Raw genomic sequence first — 22,419 nt, forward strand, 5'->3', positions numbered from 1 at the left:
TTTAATAAAAACAAGGACAAGCCCAGTTGGGAGCTTTGGACCCAGCAGACGTAGCCCTGGAGGGGTGAACTGCTTTATCAACTTCTTTTGCATATGTGGTTGATTTATTTTGCAGAACAAATTCATTTTAATGTGTTAAACAGTAAAAGGAAATAACTCTGCTATGCTTAAATGGGTCATGAACAGCTGAAAATTTCATGTGTTTTCTTTCTGCAAGACATGGAAATCTTTTAAACATGTTTAATTCTGAATTGAATACCTTGCAAACAAATTTCAAGTAGTTTCAAATTCAGATCACTAGTTGCCACATTACTCTAAGAAGATTCTGCAACTTTCTAGATCGAGACAACTTTGATGAAGAACGACAAGAACAGGCATTCTACACAGGTATGGGATTACAAAATTTTGTAACTAATTTGTTTTACTCTGTGCAGTTCTCCTTTTTGGTATGAGCACATGCTAGTCGAAGATATGGAAGAGGAAGACCCACTTCCAGAATGGTTCTTAGATTGGTGGAAGATTTATGGATTATCTCCATTAATCTTAAAACCATATTCCTTCACCTTATTAAAGATTCCCAACTTCACTCCGCAGACACCATGCCTGACAGATGTCCTAAGAAAAACAATCAATGATCTTGCAAATCTGAGTGATCTTGATTTTCTACAAGGAGTACGAAGATGTGGCCATATATGCTGGTTCGTAATGAATCACTACAAAGAAAGAATACTTTACACCAGCAATAATTCCAATTATGAAGATTTTCATCAGCAGATAAATCCAGAACACAATCCTTATCTTCATCTTAACTACTTGGAATTACCAGATCCCCATGACACGAATATTTGGGAAACAGAGAAAGAGATATGGGTCCAGTACTATTCAAATTACTTGATTGAATGGTGGAATCTCCAACACTACAGCTGGCCTCAAGTAGATTACTACACCATGATGTAAAGTCTTTCCAACCGACAATGGAGTTGGACGGGTCTTGCGTAGATTCCCCGGTCAAGAATATCTACTGTGTAAATAATGAGATATGCAAATCTCATCTTTTCAGTCTTTCGAGGGTTCTCTTGTACGAATCTCCTCTGTGTAAACATAAAATAAATCCGGTCCCCATATGCCTCTGGCTTTCCGTATCGGAATAGGGATGAGATAACATGAGTAGTCCGCTCATGCCCGGATTTGGTCCTTTTAAAGCATCTTGCTTTTGTCAGTCTGTACATCCTATTGTCAGCAGAAGCATCTTGCTATCTGTCAATCTTGTTGATGACTCATGAGATGCTTGAGTCCTATAAATAAATGAGACTTGAGGATGGAGGGCATTCGGGTCTGAAGAGTTTAGAGTTTTAGGAGTCTGGAGTCGAGTGAATTTTCCTGCTCTGCATCTGCGGACCATAGTGTCTGATCTGCTTGCATCACGAAAGGTTCACCCTGGTCTTATAGTATTGGTTTGGAAGCCTGCGCATCAGTGTGCTCGGCACTGGTGAGAACCTAAAGTGGCTGAACCATAGGAAAAGTCTGAAAGTCTGTCATAATATTTCTAAGGCAGAGTCTGTCCATCGCCAGGCAGCCTCCGGTAATACTTGTTCCCAGCGAACGGTATGAAGTCCGGTAAATGCGACGACAGTCGATCTCTGTAAAGAAATAATCCTTCTGTAATATCTGAATCCTATTTCTGATAAATATAAATCAAAGCCTCTGGCTATCTTCATTTACTACCTTCCATATTTGTTCCGCATTTGTGTTAATGATCCTGTGTTAATGATATTATCATTATTTTTAAATATTAAGAAAAATTTGTAACACAACGCTGGTATATTGGAGTGATTGTTACAAAGAAAATTTCTTCTACGAATTTAAAAAGAAGGGAACTAAAAATAATCTTTTGCCCGAAAAAAGGGGACACAAATCTAATACTAAGTCACTAGGATTTTTAACGCTGTTTGGAACAGAATGCTGGTATATTGGAGTGATTGTTACAAAAAAAATTTCTTCTACAAATCTAAAAAAAAGGGAACTAAAAATAGTCTTTTGCCAAAAAGAAAAGGGACACAGATCCAATACTAGGTCTTCTAAAGCTTGCACCTAATAGCTACTTAAGAAAATGTATAGATTTTTACAAATTGCTTACTTGAAATGATGCAAAAACAAAACTTTTATTAAAAATTTATATTACTTACCATGATTTAAAATTTAATATCTTCTTTATTATATATAATAAAGATGGATTTTATAATATTAATAAAATACAATTTATAATTTTAAATAGATTAGGGTTCGAAACTTTTTGATAATAAATAAATCATAATATTCTTATTTATTTTTTATTTTATTGTTATTAAGAAATAAGTATTTGTTTTTTAATTTTATTGAATAATATAAAAAATTATATATATATATATATATATATATATAATTAAATAGAAATTTTTTATTTAAAAAATTATATGTTTAAGTTTATATTGAGTAATATTGTGCTGGTTTTTAATTTTGTTGTTGTGTCATTTTGAACTTTAAAACATATTTTAGTTTGATATGTAATGTAATCTTTATAATAGAATATTTTTTTTATAATATTAAAAGTTAATATTTCTTTTATAATATTAAAAAAATAATTTTTCTAGTAATGTTATTTTTACATGCATTGTAAAACATATTTTAGTTTGATATGTAATTTAATTTTTATAATAGGTATATTTTTTATAATATTAAAATTTAAAAAAAAAAAAATTTAGTAATGTTATTTTTACACTATTTTTTATAATTATATTTTAAAAAATACTATAAATATGATTAAATTTAAGAAAGTAATTTATGAGGATTTTTTTTATTTAATATATTATTTTAATATTTTATTATTGAAAACAACATAAATATTTTTAATATTATTTTTAAAGATTAATAACAAAACAATTTTTTTTTGAGTTTTAATTTTAATATTCATATATAATTTAAAAATAAATTGATATATGGATGGTAATTTTTTGTAAGTTCGACAATAATGAGGCTACATCATGGTCATGTTCAAGAATAACATCTGAATAGGGTAAGGATTTGAACTACTAACTTAACTAGGAGTGCCTTAACAATGCACCCAATTGTCGTCTTTCTAAGGCCTCGTTGACTTATATGGATGACAAGTTAAAATCATCTTTGTTAATATTTAGTCTACTCGGAGAAAATAAATCATTAACAAAACTAAGATTTTCAATATATAGAATGCTTAATATCCATACCATAACAAAAATAATAAAGCTTTGAATGAATTCATTTTATGTTAAATAAAAAGGTAATTTCAATTTTAAATATATAAATATATAAATAAATTTAATTTATTTCAAAATAAAAATATAATTAAAATTTTAAATATAAACATTTAGTTAAGGATATATTTAATTTATATTTCACTAGTCAAATTATATAACTTTAGTTAGTAAATCATTTAAAATTATTTTCAAATAACTGCATTTCTAATTCAATTATAGCTAAAAACTTTTTCGAATTTATCAATTCATTTTAATATAAATATACAATTGATTTTTTTTTGTAAGTTAAAACAATTCTGTTGATTCAAAAAATGGGTTACATCATGAATATCCAATGATAACAAAAACATCAGAGGAACTCACTAACAGACTCATCATGACAACACAAGAAAAAGGTGTGAGTTTTTCAACAACTTGCACAATCCAGAAAGACAACACAAGAGATGACAGACACATAAACCATCTGTCTATCACAGACTAAGGAAACACATAAACTCATGAAACACCACAGTGACCAACTAACATAATAATACAGTGCTACGGTGCCAAAAAAAACCAACACATCATAAGAGTTGTGCCAACTGGAAAGAAAAACATCGTAACTCAGTGCCACAGTGCCAAGGAGAATCGACACAAAGTAAGAGTTGCACAACTCAACATCCACAACCATTCTGCGATGAGAAACATAAAAGTCAACTTGAAAAGTCGTATCACAAAAACTCATGCTAAAAAACCTGAACGAACAACATGCACAAGGGTGATAGAAACATAGAACCAAAACAACCTCTGCATGATAATATCAAACATCAGTGTAGTGAGCCATAGAGCCCTGCACTCTTCAAAAATAATACCAACAAAATATACAAAACATGATGTCGATTACCCTTGCAAAGCCCTGCCATATAGTGCAATGGGGTCTTATACCTCACTGAAGGAGACTGTCCTGACAAAAAGTAAAACAAGTAACTATAACCTTCAGTTGGGATCTGAGTAGACAACAATGCATTCTCGACTACTACTACTATTGGAAGAGTAGGATCCACTGGAGGATTCGTTAAGTCACCAGAAGTAGAATCCAAAGTCAAACAACCTTCCGCAACCCAAATGAGCATCAATATTGTTAAGATTGAAACGATGATTCCTCAAATGCGTTTAATGTCTTCAAGACAAGAGAAAACATTGTAACTAATAACTCGGTTATCTTTGAAGACCAGTTGAATCAGGGTATCTAATTGTTGATGCAGAGACATGGACTATAAGAAATTGAGTTGTCTTTTCTTAAAACGACCTAAGTTAGGAACCCATTTAAGTCTCTCTCCAGCTATTTCAGAATCTGAAAAGTCAGCCCTTTCATGATCTTACTGAGATTCGAGGATTAGCATTTCCCTGCGAACTTCAAGAGGGAAAAATCGAAAAGAGTTGCCAGAGTCACATGCAAAAGGTCGTGATTGTTTTACACTCATGTGCCTAAACCACCATGGTGAGGCACCATACATTGGCAAGGAGCCATAATGGATTCTACAACCCGACAAGAGAAACAACCCAAAACAACCCTCCACCAAAATAACAATAAAAAGGTTGAACTATCAACCCCTCTAATCCAGACCTCAAAATTAACAGGTCATCCCCCAACCTCCAAATCAAGGGCTCGAATCCAAGAAGATTGGTTAATTCAGGTCATTGTGGAGACATGCAACACCACGAAAATAACTACCACCACCCACATAAAAAACAAAGATGACTCCAAAAGAAGCACCTAGAAAACCATACTCCACGACCAATTAAGAAACCACACAAATTAAAGACAACCCTGTTGTAATTATCTAAATCTTTAAACCACCCAATCTTCAAAGTATACTCAGTATGACCCAAATCTAGGAATGGTAGTCCAAAGCCAAACAAAAGAGCTATTGTACTACCACAAAACCCACCAGGCTAAAACAAGACAAAAAAGTGACCTAAATACCAACAACCTGAAATCAAAAGAGGAAAAGCATAAGAAATACCTTGAAACTCAATATCTAAAAAAGGTAACTATGAGAAAATGATCACCAATTAAAAAACCAGCGTAAAATCAGAATTATGTAGGTACAATACGAAAAACATTGACACTGAATGACCCAATTACATTGAAGCATAAATATTCAGGAAATCAAGAAACAAGACCCAACCTCCTTAGCACATATCTCATCAAAGGAATTACTCACAACAAATGAATTAAAGTTGAAAGAGGTTGAGGTATGAACCTCACCTCCGATCCTCCATCGTTCTTACTTGTGCCAGTCCATAAACAATGAGCAAAATTTAAAGCGATGGGATGTCTACCTCTCTCTCCCAAACATTGCCACACTACCCAGCTCATAGAACAAATATGTGTGTGGCATACCACCCAAACAACTACCCATGATCTCTGAACACACTTTGATTTGGGAATATATAATTGAAATTTTAAATATATAAATTTTCAATAATATTTTTTAATTTTAAATAATTTCATCTTCAATATCATTTTAACCAAATAAACTAACAACTATATATAAAAATAAATAATAACATACCTCACATATTCACAGATATTATATATTAGTACATACTCAAATTTCTAACAAGTGACTTATATACTATTGCGGAGTAACGCTCATAACAAACGACTTACATACCATTGCGTACTTTTTGATAGCAAAAGGGGCGTAGTAAGCCGTTATAACTACTGTCCGAGCGGACTGGAGAAGCGTTGTGTTGGTAGAGGTTTAGCGCGGGAAACCCAGAAAGGGAAGCACTAATAACTTGCCTGCTTGTTGATTGCAACTGCTTCTTCATCTATTTCCCAAAGTCGAGAGCTAAAGATTGCTGGGATTTCCAACCGCATTTTCTATTTCACCCACTCCGACACTATATGGAAGCGAAGTTACCTCGTAAACACAAATCGCAGTGATTGGATCCTTAGCAGTGCGGCCATTCGAACCCCTTTCTTTTTGGTTCTAGTTCGTTATTAGTTCTCGAATATATAGGGCAGTTACAAGAAACACAATAACGAACTAGTCAAATATAATGGCCATCTTGAACAGAAGTGCAAGATTAGCGAAATTTAAAATTGGGGGAAGTGTAAGTGTTAAGGTCCAGAAACAGGAAAATGGCGGGCGTGTCTTACCAGCGCTACCCCACTGTGGAAATCCGAGAATTGAATGAGGATTCCATGAAATTCGATCTGAAGGGTACTGATCTGAGCATTGCCAACGCGCTCCGCAGGGTGATGATAGGGGAGGTGCCCACGGTGGCCATCGAGCTGGTTGATATCACGGCAAACAGTAGCGTGCTTCCGGACGAATTCTTGGCCCACAGGTTGGGACTCATCCCTCTTGTCAGCGACTCCGCACTCCGCATGCTGTACGCCAGGGACTGCGATGCCTGCGATGGCGATGGCACCTGCGAACGTTGTACTGTGGAGTTCAACCTCGAGGTCAAGTGCACAGGCGATGAAAATATTGATGTTACTGCCGCCGATCTCACGTCCATGTCGATGGGCGAGTCTGATGTGGAGCCTGTCAGCAACCGCAAAGGGACCACGTAGGCAATCGAAAGCTTCCCTCGCCTTCTTTATTCGCCTTCTTTATTTGTCTTTCATTCAGAAAACAGACGCTGCAAGCGACCTATTCCTTTAATCTTCTTAATTTCTATGGGAAAGGCTTAAAGCTTTTATATAGAGTGACATACAATGATTTTTTTCAAGATATTTTTTAGGCTAATTTTAATTAAAATTTGGTAAAGATTTAAAAAGATTGGGTAAAGATTTTAAAAAAATTGAGTTCACAGGTAGAATTATGTAAGATTCTTGGATATTCTTCAGGTTTTAAATTTATTTATATACTTAAAAATATATTTTAAATAAGTGTTTGGCCTTTTTTATTTGTCTTTCCTTTAGAAAACAGACATTGCAAGTAACCTATTCTTTAATCTTCTTAATTTATCTGTGGAAAGACTTAAAACTTTTATATGGTGTAACTTATGATTTTTTTTTCAAGATATTTTTTTGGTTAATTTTAATTAAAATTTGATAAAAATTTAAAAAAAATTGAATTCATATATAGAGTGTAGAAAAAAATTTGAGTTGATATATAAAATTGTGTAAAATTTATATGTTTTGGATATTTTTCAGGGTGTTAAATTTATTTATATATTCAAAAATATATTTTAAATAATAAGAAAAATCAAATTATGACTTGAAATCATCACTATATTATGATTAAAAAAAACTATTTCATGTGAATTCAATTTATTTGAAATCACTATTATACCCATTACTGAACATTTTTAGCATTGGCACAAAATTAATTGATTTTTTTTAAGATAAATTATTTGAACAACTCCTTGGATAAAGGAGCATCAACAGCGTATACGGTTTAGTATCTGCGTCTTAATTGCCAAAACTTTAATATGTACTGTAAATAATGGAATAAACCATTTACATCGACCCTACTAAATTCCAAGAAAGATCAACAGCAAACTGTTTCGGCTCTTCTTTGTTTATTTTCACAGAGAACAAGAACTGTATAATATAGTCCGCATCTTTTAATTGCAGATATGAATTTTTGGAATGAGTATTTAAAGATGGGAGGTTAGTTAAAAGGGTCCTGAATAGTTTTTTAACTTTCTTTGATTTTTTATTTTTATTTTTGGGGTGTCCGGCTTTCAAAATCACGGATAGTTTATCTATTTATAATTCATGAATAGTGAAAAGGTAAAAATATTTAAACTAAAAAAAATATTATATTAATAAGGGAAATGTAGTAGAGTTAACAACAATTACATAGAGCTGTTCAGAGTTCCAAAAGTCGAGAGACCTGGCAATACAAAATAGTTTACATAAAAAAACATTCCAAGAGTTCTTGTTGGAAGAAACTAATTAATTCCAACTACCTGTCACAAATGTTTAACAGCGATTTAATGCTGATTCTAGAAACCGTTGAAAACAGGGAAGCTTTTCCAACAAGCCACCGACTCAACTGATCTCTAGAAACTTCTCCAGCTTGTATATATACCTGTTTAATCTGTGAATGAAGCAAGTGTTCAGATGTTCTTGTGTTCAGTGTTTGTGTGTTGAGTTAGAGAGCTGTGTGCCTCTGCTCTTTTCATGGTATCGGAGCCACGTTGCGAAAGTATGGTGAGCGTCGTGTGAACCTTAGTGGTGAGCGCCGTGTGAAGAAGTTGAAGTTCTGTGTGAGTATTCTATATTTGTGAGTGAGGCGACCGTGGCAGAAAACGGCATTTGAGTAAGTTCTGTGACTGTGCATTAAAATGCTGGATGCCTTATTTTATGCTGATGAGTGATGTTTTTTTTTTCAAGTTTTGGTGCGGCTGATGCTTAAGGTCTCTTCAGGCTAGAATTGTGATGGCCGTTTGGCATTTTTAAAATCCCATTATTGTTTTGCCAATGTTATTATTATGTGAAAATCTTGAATTCTCCAGCTTGACATTCTTAATCTAAGAGGCGCCCCAGGGCTCGAAGGCCTCTGAAATTCCAGCTTCTTGTTGAAAGACTACGGCGAAGAAATCAAAGGCTTGAATGTTATAGACACATTAAGCTACAAGGTCTCAGATTTGTGGATGTTTAAGATCGGAGTCATCTGTGTTTTAATCTCTTAATTTAAAATTTGTGGGCTGGAAGATTTAAGAGTCTGTAGTTTCAGTCTTTTGATAGATGGATGAAGTATGATAATTTTGAACTTGTGCGTGGATATGAAAAAAAAAAATCAGTGTTGTGGTCTGCATGTATGAAGTTCCCACTTTTCGTCAATTTTAGTAAAGAGTTCAATCTAATTTAGGAGGAACTTATCTTCTGCAAACTACAGTAATGTCAGAAATCAGTTTATGTCCCACTCGTTAATTCTATGTCCCACTCTGTTTGCAACTTTAAAAAATTTGGAAATTTTTAAGTAGTTAAAGAGGAGTGTGGAGGTACGAGTATGGTAGATGTGATAAACCACAAAATAGGAGTCCAGTGGTATTTTTGGTCGGAAATTTGGTTTATCTTGACACTTTATTATTAAGGAAACATTGAAATTGTGAAAGACAAGAAAAAAAGAAAAAAGAAGAAGAAGATTTTTATGGTGCATGAGTGGTGAAAAGGTTTCTAAGATTTAGTGAAAAATTGGTGCATTTGGATTTGGTGGTATTTTGGTGATTGGATAAAGTTTTTTTTTCATCATGGCAAATTTGTTGCTTGATAATTATATGAATGAATCCACCAAACTTGATGAAGAAAATTATGTAAATTGGAAATTTAAGTTAATGACTATTTTAGAAGGAAATAGTTTGTGGTCCATTGTGAGTGGAAGAGCCCAAACCCACTGTTGCAGGTTCTATTCCAGATTGGGAGAGAAGGGAGACAAAAGCAAAGGTATTGTTGCGTATGTCCATAAAGGACAACATTATTCCTCATATCAGAGATTGCAAGACATCAAAAGAAACATGGGATACGTTGAAGGGTTTGTATGAAACAAAAAATACAAACCGAATCTTGTTTTTGAAGACTAAGCTTTTATCTCTAAAAATGGAAGCAAATGAAAGTATAAGCAATTTCATATCTCGTGTCAAAGATTTAAGTGATAAGTTAGGAGATATTGGTGAAAAGGTGTCTAATACTGACTTAGTCACCATCATATTAAATGGCTTAGTGCAAGATTATCAAATTTTTGTTTCAAGTCTTGCAGCTAGAGAGAAACCCCCTTCATTTGATGAATTGACAGGAATTCTTCTACAAGAGGAGGAGAGGATGAAGAACTTTTTGGGCTCTAGCAGTTCAGATTTGGCATTGGTGGCCAAGGGCAAATATCCATACAGAGGCAAGCCATGGGACAAGAACAAAGGAGGCAAGTTTCAAGCAAAGCAAAAAGGTATGGCACAGTCTAAATTTCTAAAGAGAAATGATGAGTGTTATTATTGTGGCAAACCTGGGCATCATTTTAAAGATTGTTATAAAAGGAAATATAATGAGTCTAGGCAAAGAAACAGAAGGCATAATGGAAATTTAGTGGACAAAGATATCAATGATGGATTTAAAAATCTTAAATTGTTTGTTTCTGATGCTGCATTGTCTATGGAAAATGATGATAAGAATGCTTGGTTCATTGATTCTGGGGCATCACTCCATATGTCTTGTAATAAGGAGTGGTTTGATGAATATCATGAAAATATTGATGGAACATATGTTTGCCTAGGAGATAACAGATCACTTAAAGTTCAAGGTTATGGAGTAATAGGTGTGAATTTGCCTAATGGACAAGAGAAACAGATCCATAATGTGATGTATGTTCCTGATATCAAAAAGAATTTAATTTCTGTTTCTACTATTACTGACCAAGATTTGAAGGTGAAATTTGTTAAATCACAGTGTGTAGTGAAAGACAAGTACAAAGTCATTGCCACAGGAACCAAAGTTGGAGGCTTGTATACGCTGGATGTGACCAGGAAAAGTCATCAAGCATTGGCATCTACAGCAATATCAACAGTAGATTTATGGCATCAAAGGTATGGACATCTAAATCACAAAGATTTAATGCTACTTCAAAATAACACTATGGTTGAAGGTCTTCCTGTCTTGAAAAATGATCCTGTTGAATGTGAGGCATGTGTACTTGGCAAGCAACATAGGGAGGAATTTCCTATACATAAAGAAAAAAAGCAAAGGGAAATACTTGAATTAATTCATACTGATGTATGTCGACCTATGCAAACTAGATCTATTGGTGGAGCATGGTATTTTCTTATTTTTGTGGATGATAGATCTAGGTATACATGGGTTTATTTCATAAGAAAGAAGAGTGATGTTTTTGAGTACTTTAAAGAATTTAAGAACATGGTAGAAAAACAAACTGGTAATTATATCAAAATCTTGAGATCTGATCAAGGGGGAGAATTCAAATCAAGAGAATTTAATCAATATTGTAAAATCAATGGGATTCAGCAACAATTTACAGTTCCACATACACCTCAGCAAAATGGAGTTGCTGAGAGGAAAAATAGAACACTAGTTGAATGTGCACATAGTATGCTTCAAGGTAAAAATATCTCTAATGTTTTTTGGGCTGAAGCCATTAATACTGCTGTTTATTTGAAAAATAGGAGTCCAACCAAAAGTTTAGAGCTTAAAACACCTTTTGAAGCATTTTATGGGTACAAACCAAAAGTGAGTCATTTAAGAGTTTTTGGTTGCAAGGCATTTGCTCACATTCCAAAAGATGAAAGAAGAAAACTCGATGCAAAGTCAATTAAGTGCATATTTATTGGTTATTGTGATAATCAGAAAGCATACAAGTTGTTTGATCCCAGTACTCATAGACTGCTTGCAAGTAGGGATGTGGTGTTTCATGAGAATGCAAATGAAGGTAATAAAATAAATAATAGTGTATGGCATAATATTGATGATTATGTCAAATTAGACACAAGAGTTGAACAAGAACAGGAACAAGCACAGTAACAGGTACAAGATCAAGAACAAGTAGCATCAAGCAGTCATGACACTCCAAAGAGAGGAGAGGAGACTCTGCAAAGCCAAAAGAAAGATGAAAGCAGTAAAACTCCAAGAAGGTCATCACGTCAAAGTCAGGTACCTGTAAAGTATAAAGATTATGCATTAATGTCTCAGGTTATGAATGTTGTAGAACCTTCAAGCTATGATGAAGCTAAAGAATATGAAGAATGGAGAAATGCAATGAATGAAGAATATAACTCTATAATGAAGAATGACACATGGGAATTAACAGAATTGCCTAAAAACAAAGTTCCCATAGGATGCAAATGGCTTTATAAATCTAAATTTAATGCTGATGGAAGTATTGATAAACATAAAGCTAGATTGGTTGCTAAAGGATATTCACAAAAGGAGGGAATTGATTATGAAGATACTTTTGCACCTGTAGCTAAGTTGAACACAATTAGAATCATGATTGCATTAGCTACAAAATATAATTGGAAAATGCACCAATTAGATGTCAAATCTGCATTTTTGAATGGTGAGTTAAAAGAAGAAGTTTATTTAGTTCAACCTGAAGGGTTTGTAAAACAGGGACAGGAGCATCTGGTTTGCAGGTTAAAGAAAGCTTTATATGGCTTGAAACAAGCACCAAGATCATGGTATGTGAAAATTGATTCTTTCTTTTATGAGAAAGGTTTTATAAGAAGCAAGAATGATCCTAACTTATACATCAAGGAAGATAAAGACAAGAATGTTGCTTTAATATCAGTATATGTTGATGATCTAATCATAACAGGAAATGCATGCAAGATGATTGAAGAAATTAAAAATCAGTTGTCACATGTATTTGAGATGAAGGATCTTGGTGAATTGCATTATTGTTTAGGTCTTGAAGTTTGGAGGGAGCCTGGTAAGGCACTGATCACACAAAGCAAATATACAAGGGAAATCCTTAAAAGATTCAATATGATTGAATGCAAGGCAACATCTACTCCTTTAGAACAGAATGTCAAATTGTGCAGTGATGATGGAACCAAAGAGGTGAATGGAACTATGTACCGTCAACTGGTGGGAAGTCTAAATTATCTCACCACTACCAGGCCAGATATAGCATATTCTGTCAGCATACTTAGTCAGTTCATGGCTAAGCCTTGTGAAAGCCATTGGAAAGCAGCAAAGAAAGTCCTTCGATATCTGAAAGGAACACTTAATTTTGGTATTATGTATACTGATGAATTTGATGTTGAATTGGCAGGTTATTCTGATTCTGACTGGGCTAGAAATCGAGATGATAGAAAATCAACTACTGGATACGTGTTCAATATTGGTTCAGGACCAATATCATGGAGCAGTAAGAAACAACCAACTGTTTCATTGTCATCCACTGAAGCTGAATATAAAGCATTATGCAGTGCAACCTGTGAAGCAATATGGCTTAGGAGGATCCTTGAAGATGTTGGAGAAACACAACAAGCACCTACAGTAATCAGATGTGACAATCAAAGCACTATCAAATTGGCAAACAATCCTATATATCATGCAAGGACAAAACACATTGAGACACAACATCATTTTGTAAGAGAAAAATTGCAATCAAAAGAAATTGACTTATCATATTGTAATACAAATGAAAATGTGGCTGACATATTCACCAAGCCTCTTGGAAAGGCTAAATTTGAAATATGTAGAAATATGTTGTACATTGTAGAAAATCCAAATTTTGTTGTAAGCCTAGCTGAGACTTAGACCAGCAGGCATGACCATTAAGAGTATAGTGTCTTGTTTATTATATGTAGTTGGAATTAAGGGGGAGTGTTGGAAGAAACTAATTAATTCCAACTACCTGTCACAAATGTTCAACAACGATTTAATGTTGATTCTAGAAACTGTTGAAAACAGGGAAGCTTCTCCAACAAGCCACCGACTCAACTGATCTCCAGAAACTTCTCCAGCTTGTATATATACCTGTTTAATCTGTGAATGAAGCAAGTGTTCAGATGTTCTTGTGTTCAGTGTTTGTGTGTTGAGTTAGAGAGCTGTGCACCTCTGCTCTTTTCAGTTCTTGCTTGTGGTTTGCTTCACAAAATTTCCTAAGAATCTTATGACTTTGAAATACATAAAATTCAATGAAAGACCCGGTTTCTATTTGCATCATCTTGCCCCGCATCAAAGGAAGGGGTGCTCTGCTTTTCCAGGTTCATTGGCTTCTTGAGTTGGCTACTGGTTTTTTCTCTTTCATAATTGTCGGATGCTTGATTATTGGATGCTAAAAATGGGGATTTTTTACAAAGGCTAAATTTCTCACCCTGTTGCATTTAGCATCAATATTGATTCTTTGCTTTCGATGCATTAGCATGTTTATTATATTTACACGCTCTTATAAACAATGGAGCTCAATCCCATTGATCTTTGTCGTAATTGAAAGGAAGATTTTCTTGTTGAAATGGATGCTTTCCTCATGCCTACGTATGATTCTTCTGAATTCCGCAAGGTCCCTATTGTCCATGCCGTGCAGTTTAGCTATCTAGAAAGTTGGAGAGATGACTTGTAGAGGAGGATCTTAAATCCTTGATGAAAAAAGTCTTCTATTCCTTGAATTCTAAAAGTTAATTCCAGATTAGAGACATAGTTAATTCCCTAAGACATATATCCTTGCACCAAAAGGATTGTGGCTTTTGTGCTTAGAGAAATTCGAATTTAGGGTAGATTCCCAATTTGCAATGAAAGAAAGGGAGTACTTCAAAAAGTTTTCAGAATATGGAGGACAAAGACACACAACAATAAAATTTCCTATAAGTAGACCTCTTAACAAGACTCCTTGAACTTTAGACTTGTCCCAAATTACCAACTCAGAACGAGATGCTGAACCAAAGCTAACAAATACAGGACAATTAACTGAACTAATTGAGCATAGAGTAAAAAATTATTTCCATAGGAATTCTAACAGTATTAGCTTAATAAAAGACATAAGGGTTCCACGAGATTCCTAGAAGAATAGGGATAGGGCCGTAAGAAAACATGTCAAACCTGGTCCCACAGTGCAATTTCCTTTGAGTCTTACCTTGGTGCAAATCACCAGCTCGAAAAGGGATTCAGAGACGGACTCTATAGCATTAAGACTTACAAAATTGCATACGATACTAGAAGTCAAATTCCAAAGCAAGACCAAAGAGGCATTTAGTTGTAAATGGAGCTTATTGTTAGGCTTATTATATAGATTGACCTACAGAGTATTTGAACCAAAATCTTCCTCCAACGTCGAATCACCGGGAGCAAATCCAAAATCCATACTAGCACAGATGGTGCCCGACCAATAGCCTAAAGAGAAATTTCGAGTGAAACAAAAGGGTTGATACTCATTGGATTTAGGCTACTATGATGCCAATTTTGGTCATCTGCTCTCATCATTTTCCCACTGCGAAAGCATACTAAAGCTCTGAGCTGTTAAATATTGATGACGGTTTAAATGCTTGCATGCTACAAGTACCATATTGTCCCCCGAGCTCCCATATTGAAGCATGGAGAATGATGCTCTGTCCATTTATTCTGGGGGAATTAAATGATGATTGAATGTCAATCCACGCTGAACTTTATGGGATAAAAAATGTTGTTTCTACCCCCATTTTTCCTAAGGTTTCCTGGTTCAAGGCTCGTGTTTAAATTAGTCCATTTATTAGCCATAGAATTGAAGCCCTTTTTGACATATCAAAAAGGAGGAATCCAAGAAGAAACTTGCTTCCTTTTTGCCCTTGGTATAATATTTGCCAATTTGTTGTTCATGCGTGTCACTTTATCAATCATGACTTTGATTACTATCATAGAATCCCCAATTATCATCAATGATCTGATTCTTTCTTCCTGGGCTATGAGGATGCCTTGAAATAAGGTGTAAGCCTCTGTTTGATTATTTGTTACATGACCTAGGTCCCATGCAAAAAATGCCATTGTATTTCCCCTAGGATTAAAGAGTATTCTCATTGCACCTGCCACCTTGGATTTCTGTTTGAAGCACCATTGAAGAATAGAAAGTGTGATTTTTAACTATAGGGGAACTTTGGGGTCCAAAATGGGAATCAAAACAAAAATGTACCAACTTTAAAAGAACTAATAAGATTCAAGAAGATGATGTCAACCTCACAGGTAGATTTTTTTTTGGAGGGAAAAGAAAAAAAATACTTTTTTTTAATCATATTTTGGATTTGTCTCCTTATAGATATACTTGTTGGAATTAAATTATGCATCCAAATGCCCACTATGCATTCTTTTTAGTAGATTCACATTGAAATAAATTGAAAAATGTGTTTCTTGCAAGAAACACATGTTTTCATGTTAACTTCAATTTATCTTATTGTGAGTCTACTCAAAACTATGCATAGGGGGTAATTCAAGAAGATGATATCAATTTCAAAGGTAAATATATTAGGAGGAAAAAAAATAATTTTTTAATCATATTTTTGACTTATTATAGATTTATTCAAATGTCAAGCTTAGGCACTCGTTGGTTGCAAATTTAAATTCCGCATTTAACAAATACCCATTATGCATACTTTTAAGTAGATCCACACCGAGATAAACTAAAGATACATGAGAAAATGTGATTTTTCAAAGAAACACATTTTTTCATGTATCAATTTATCTTGGTGTGGATCTACTCAAAACTATGCAAAGTGGGTGCTCACATGTAGAATTTAATTCCACATCCATTGAGTGCTTACACTTGACATTTGAATAAAACCTATGAGTAGATAAGTTGAATATACAATAGAGAATTCATTTTTTTCTTTAAAAAATCGTAACTCTTATTGTATTATCTTTCTTTAAAAAATTAGAATTTTTATTTTATTATCTTTATTTAAAAAATTAGAATTTTTATTTTATTATTTTAATTATTATTTTATCATTTTCCTTATAATGTCCATTTTAAACCTCAGATTTTACCTAATGCCTTTCACTAGTCAATGAATTCCTGATTACCTTACCAAATTATCTAATGTGGATTACCTTGGATTAACTAAGGTGGAAGGGGGATGAGGGGCATTTTGGATTTCAAATTGATTTAGTTGGGCCTCTTCATCCTTTTCAGGGCTTGTTCTTCCTTGGATTGAATTCCCTTCACTAGTCAATGAATTCCTAATTACATAGCCAAATTATCTAATGTGGATGACCTTGGATTGACCAAGGTGGAGGGCGGATGAGGGGCATTTTGGATTTGAAGTTGATTGAGTTGGACCTCTTCATCCTTTTCAGGGCTTGTTCTTCCTTTTTAGACTTATGAACTAAATATTTTGCTAAGAGTCCTTTTGTCTTTGTTGTTGTTAGGGTTGGATTTATCTTTTCTGATTGAATACTACATTATTCCTAGAAAGCCATATCTCCTAACATATATATTTAGAGAGGGCGTCCCATTTTCTCTTTAAGGCATTTTTGTTTTGCATTGTTACTTTATAGATTTTTCCCCACAGGGACAACATTTCTTTCCATGTGTGGGGAATTCTAACATCATGATTAATTCCTACAAAAGTTGATATCTAGACCTACTTGGTATAGTTATATTAAAAACATTAGTGGAATTTTGATGTCTAAAATGGGCTTTCTAAGGAAAACAATAAAATAATAGTTAAAATAGTAAGATAATAGATATGAAATTTTAAAGAAAAAGAAATGAAGCTATTTTTTTTTAATTGTATTTTCGGTTTATCTCTTTATATGTTCACTCAAATTTCAAGTGTACACACCCGTTGGACGCAGAATTAAATTTCATATCCAATGAGTGTCCACTATGCACACTTCTAAGTAAGTAGATCCACATCGAAAAAAATGACATGCATGAAAAAACCATATTCAGAGTAGAACAACATCGATTTTTTTCATGTATTTTCAATTTTTTTCGATGTAGGTTTACTTAGAAGTATTTTGGACTTATCTCCTTATAGGATTACTCAAATTTCAAGTGTATACACCTGTTGGATGCGGAATTAAATTTCATATCCAATGAGTGTCCACTATGCACACTTCTAAGTAGATCCACATCGAAAAAAAATGACATGCATGAAAAAACCATATTCAGAGTAGAACAACATCGATTTTTTTCATGTATTTTCAATTTTTTTCGATGTAGGTTTACTTAGAAGTATGCGAAGTGGGTACTCATTGGATGCGGAATTAATTCCGCATCCAACAGGTGTATACACTTGAAATTTGAGTAATCCTATAAGGAGATAAGTCCAAAATACAATTAAAAAAATAGTTTTTTTCATGTATTTTCAATTTTTTTCGATGTTGGTTTACTTAGAAGTATGAAAAGTGGGTACTCATTAGACGCGGAATTAATTTCGCATCCAACATGTGTATACACTTGACATTTGAGTAATCCTATAAGGAGATAAGTCAAAAATACAATTAAAAAAATAGTTTTCTTTTCCCTACAAACTATTTACTCCTAGTGATGACTTCATATTGAATCCTATTGGTTCTTTTAAAGATAATTTTGTTAGTACATTTTTTGTCTTGAGATTCATTTTTGACTTTAAAATTTCCCATAGATGATATTATTCATTAGATTGGCATAACTCACACTTGGAGGGTTTCATTAGACTGGCATAACTCAAACTTGGAGGGTTTCATTAGATTGGCATAACTCACACTTGGAGGGTCCTTGATTTCCTCTCAATTTCAAATTATTTGATGTGAGGAGCTTTCCATGTACCATAATCCCACAACATATGTTACTCTTGGGAAGCCTATCATCATGCTAAATGAATATCTAGATTCGAGATTGAAAAGGTAGAGGAAGATATGATAACTGAGTTATGTATGAGGGTCCTTGATTTCCTCTCTATTTCAAATTATTCGATGTGAGGAGCTTTCCAGGTACCATAATCCCACAACATATGTTACTCTTGGGAAGCCTATCATCGTGCTAAATGAATATCTAGATTCGAGATTGAAAAGGTAGAGGAAGATATGATAACTGAGTTATGTATGCCCCTTTTTTCAGAGTAATCAGCAAACCCCCAACTTTTATGATCTCTTAAGTGGATATCCCATGATGCGCATCCACTTAATGCATTAGTAAGCTTTGAAACTAAATGAGCGAGGTGAGCAGAAGGAGTACTTATGTTCGATCCTAGTGAGTGATTAGAGCTCACTAACCACTTTTGAAATGTCAATAAGGTTTTGAGATTTTCACTATCCATCCATAGCTTTAGAGGGTGTAATTTTACCTTGAGAGAAGGGGATTTCTTTCCCATGATGTTGTCCTCCCAAATAGATATTTTCTTTCCATTTCCTGGTATCCAAGTATGCTTGGATTGTGGAGGATCCTTCACCCCACGACCTCTTTTATCTTGGGGTGTAGCACCCCTTGCGTGACCGCTATTTTCTAATGAACAAATGATGAAGTGAGTCACCAACATAGAGGACTATGAACAAATGGTATATTTTGTAATTGTAAATATAATTGCAAATGATTTAATGAAACGTGGTAGGTTGGTGTAAGTAATGGGATTGACATATACATGGTTTAGGGAGAGTTTTGATTGGGGGGAGCTACCATAATAGCATTCCCACCACCATATGGTTACAATTGTGATGATGGAAAGAGGCTACGTCGAGATTCCTCAAGGGAGAATGAGTCCCATCACGTGGGAGGATGAAAAAAAGTAAAAAGGACACAGAGAAAGGGGGCATTGTTATTCAAGATAATAGAGAAAGGAGGGTATAGCAAGGATGGGAGGAGAAGGTTGTGTGTAAGAGAGGCAAAAAAAATGCAAGACAAAGTTCACAAAATCTTTTTATTAGCGCAACTGAGGTGTGTTGACCTCAACATTGATGCATGGGAGTAGCTGGATTGTGATGCCCAAGTTGGAAGGATCAGTGGAGAAAATTTGGGTGACGAGTGCTTGCCGAAAGAGGGTTGAGAAACCAATTGGGTACTTGTTGAGGAAGTTGATAAACCACCCAATGCTTGCCTAGTAGGTCGATAAACCACTCGTGTGATTGCTATAATGCTGCTAAACCACTAGGAAGGGTAGCCATCACTGGGGGTGCTTGTAGAAAGGTGTTGATAAACCATTGGGTGCTTTCCAAGGAGGTTGATAAACTACCCGGTGCTTGCTTAGTAAGTTGATAAACCACCCAGATAATGTTCTACTAGACTTGCATTGCTTTCCTTGAAAAGAGAACAGATAAATCACCCACAGAGAAATCCCATACTCGTGAAAAGTTGAGCAATACCTCAACAAAATCTGGACTTGAAGCCTTGGTGGAAAATTGCAAGAAAGACTGTGTTGTAGTTCTCCTAGGGTTGTGTTGTAGCCGCTACAACAACACCCAAAATTTTGGTTCCCCCTCTGCTTGCCCTAGGCTATTAGGGTTTTGATAAGGTCTTCAACTGGTTACACTCCCTGCGACCCTTCCTATCAAACCCTGTTGGTGTGCCCATTCATCCTTCACATATTGAATCCACACATAATGTGGTGTCTGAGATACTGACCTTATGATTGCATTAGGGTTTTGAAGGTTTGTTGCTCCATTGATGTATTGAGAGTCTCCCATGAATTTAAAACTTAACTTTCCATAGTACTCATTGCTCAATTAGTGGTGGAACCTTGTGTGAACAAACAAGACTTTGATCTTGCTTTCGTTATGTTGACCATACTAGGGTTTGAGAGAAACCCTAAATTGGCAAAAGTGTGATCCCTTTCCTATATTGACCTAATTCGCATGCCTTTAGGGTTGCATTCTCATCGAATTTGCACGACATCACAGTGAGGGTCATTGCAAAACATATTACCCTAGGTCCTTGACTAGTCCTACACCTCAGCATGTGCATTAGGGTTTGCGGGAATTATATATTCCCCTTGCATCCTTGTAACCCTAGAGTTATGTGATTGAAGGTCCAACCCTGCTTTGAATTAATCGTCATTCTTTAGGGTGCTTATCATCTTCACCCTTCTCATCTTATTGTGAAGCATGATCACATCAGTAGCATTAGGGTTTATGGGATTACCTTTTGTCAATGACTTCGCCTCACTATCATCCTCACCCATTCCAAATTCATGAGGGTTGATGTATTGTTATCCTCATCATGCGCATCCTTGAAACCCTAGATGGTCAGAATGGGAGTCACCTTCATGTTTCAACCTCACCCTTATGCCCCATGTGTATCACATCACACTAGATTTGCATCATGGCAAGAACCCCTTGATATGTTAACACCACCTTGGTCGTTAGGTTAATGCATGTGTTCGGAACTAAACAAACTTGTATAAAAGGACTGACCTGCTATGACAATATCAACCTACTCATAGCACTGGCAACTTGGCTGAAATATACACTAATGAAACTAATACATGTGGCATAACTGGCATCACGCCGAATGATAGAGCACTGAGATTTATCTATTTTGAATCATCCAAGACCACGTGTTGCATCAGTACCTGTCTATAACGGAAGGCATTAAAGGGGCACGAAGGGATGCATTGTAATTAGTCGCAATACAGAAAGGAAGTGGCACCACAATTTCATATTACAACAAAAACCTTTCAAATAATCAAGTGTTCTCTGTATTTTGAGAGAATGATAGCAAAGAAGACGGTTTCAAGTATGGTCCTCCAGGGACAAGGAAAACAACTACAACTCTTGCAATCGCACACTATATTTTCGGGCCTGAATACAAATCAAGAGTCTTATAGCTTAATGCAAGTGATGATCGTGGTATTAATGTTGTACGCACAAAGATAAAGGAGTTTGCAGAAGTTGTAGTAGGTTTTGGAAATATGAATGATGGTTATCTTTGTCCACCTTTCAAACTCATCATCTTAGATGAGGCAGATTCTATGACAAGAGATGCCCAAAATTCCTTGCGTCGTACGATGGAGACATACTTCAAAGTTACAAGGTTTTGTTTTATTTGCAAAGAGGAAGGAGTTCATCTTGATTCATATGCCTTGAGAATGTTGAGTTCTATTTCTGAAGGTGATCTTCGATGAACTATCATGTATTTGCAAAGTGTTGCTCGCTTTTATGGATCATCCATTTCCAACACCGACCTCATTAGTGTTTCTGGGATAGTACCAAAGGAGGTGGTCCAATCATTGTTTCAAGCATGCATAATTGGCTAATTTGATTTGGCGCAGAAGGACGTTTTAGACATCATAGCTGAGGGACAACCAACATCCCAAATCTTTTCTTAGTTGTACGACATGGTAGTCCAAGCTATAGACACTTTTGATGAGACAAAGGCACGAATAACCCAGAGATTAGTTGAGGCTGATAAATGCCTTATTGACAAAGCTGATGAATACCTGCAGCTGCTTGATGTAGCCAACAATGCAATGCGCTCCTTGTGTAATATGACCCAAGAATGCTGTTACTGATCTGAAATACACTTGACTAAATAGCTGACTAATGAGTTCGTTCTCTGCTCACAAGTCATGGTGACTAGTGGATAGGGTGACGAATACTTGCAGGTACTGGATGTAGCAAGCAGTATGATGCATGCCTTCATGCCATGTCTCAAGAATATTTTCTTGAAACAAATTCAAACATGAACCAATATGATATGATATGCATGCAGAGCCACACTGTGTAATGAGGTCATGCGTCAATAGAGTGAGCGGACCCTCGCTGGTGCGGTATATTCCCCTAGCCATGCACTCCGAAATGCGACCC

General features: G+C 35.0%; 2 pseudogenes; both read left to right on the plus strand.

Moving 5' to 3' along the window:
* The first annotated feature begins 6,405 nt into the window (after positions 1–6,405).
* On the plus strand, positions 6,406–6,843 carry LOC149139835 (DNA-directed RNA polymerases II, IV and V subunit 3 pseudogene; annotated as a pseudogene).
* A 1,152-nt stretch (positions 6,844–7,995) lies between these two features.
* On the plus strand, positions 7,996–22,124 carry LOC149139836 (replication factor C subunit 2 pseudogene; annotated as a pseudogene).
* Positions 22,125–22,419: the final 295 nt, after the last annotated feature.

The sequence above is a fragment of the Pinus tabuliformis genome, chromosome X (genome assembly GCF_031772625.1).
Source record: "Pinus tabuliformis cultivar Carrire ecotype Pingquan chromosome X, CPIR1, whole genome shotgun sequence".
Classification (NCBI taxonomy): domain Eukaryota; kingdom Viridiplantae; phylum Streptophyta; class Pinopsida; order Pinales; family Pinaceae; genus Pinus; species Pinus tabuliformis.